The sequence below is a fragment of the Pygoscelis adeliae genome, unplaced genomic scaffold, assembly GCF_000699105.1.
Source record: "Pygoscelis adeliae isolate BGI_AS28 unplaced genomic scaffold, ASM69910v1 Scaffold67, whole genome shotgun sequence".
Lineage (NCBI taxonomy): Eukaryota > Metazoa > Chordata > Aves > Sphenisciformes > Spheniscidae > Pygoscelis > Pygoscelis adeliae.
This window is the reverse complement of record NW_008825271.1, coordinates 3,970,969-3,971,226: the sequence shown is the minus strand read 5'-3', so window position 1 is coordinate 3,971,226 and position 258 is coordinate 3,970,969. Positions and strand designations below refer to the sequence as shown.

The 258-nt window shown below is 59.7% G+C and overlaps 1 protein-coding gene across 1 annotated transcript in view; it reads left to right on the top strand.

Moving 5' to 3' along the window:
• GATB (glutamyl-tRNA(Gln) amidotransferase, subunit B) overlaps nt 1-258 on the top strand; it is a 163,829-nt gene that overhangs the window by 56,559 nt on the left and 107,012 nt on the right. The gene's annotated exons all lie outside the window — the stretch shown is intronic.

Here is a 258-nt window from a genome sequence, read left to right as displayed (position 1 = left end):
CTGCCGAGAAGGACTTGGGGGTACTGGTGGATGAAAAGCTGGACATGAGCCAGCAATGTGCGCTCGCAGCCCAGAAGGCCAGTTGTACCCTGGGCTGCATCAAAAGAAGCGTGGCCAGCAGGTCGGGGGAGGGGATTCTGCCCCTCTGCTCTGCTCTGGTGAGACCCCACCTGGAGTACTGCGTCCAGCTCTGGAGCTCCCAGCATAAGACAGACATGGACCTGTTGGAGCAGGTCCAGAGGAGGGCCACGAAAATGA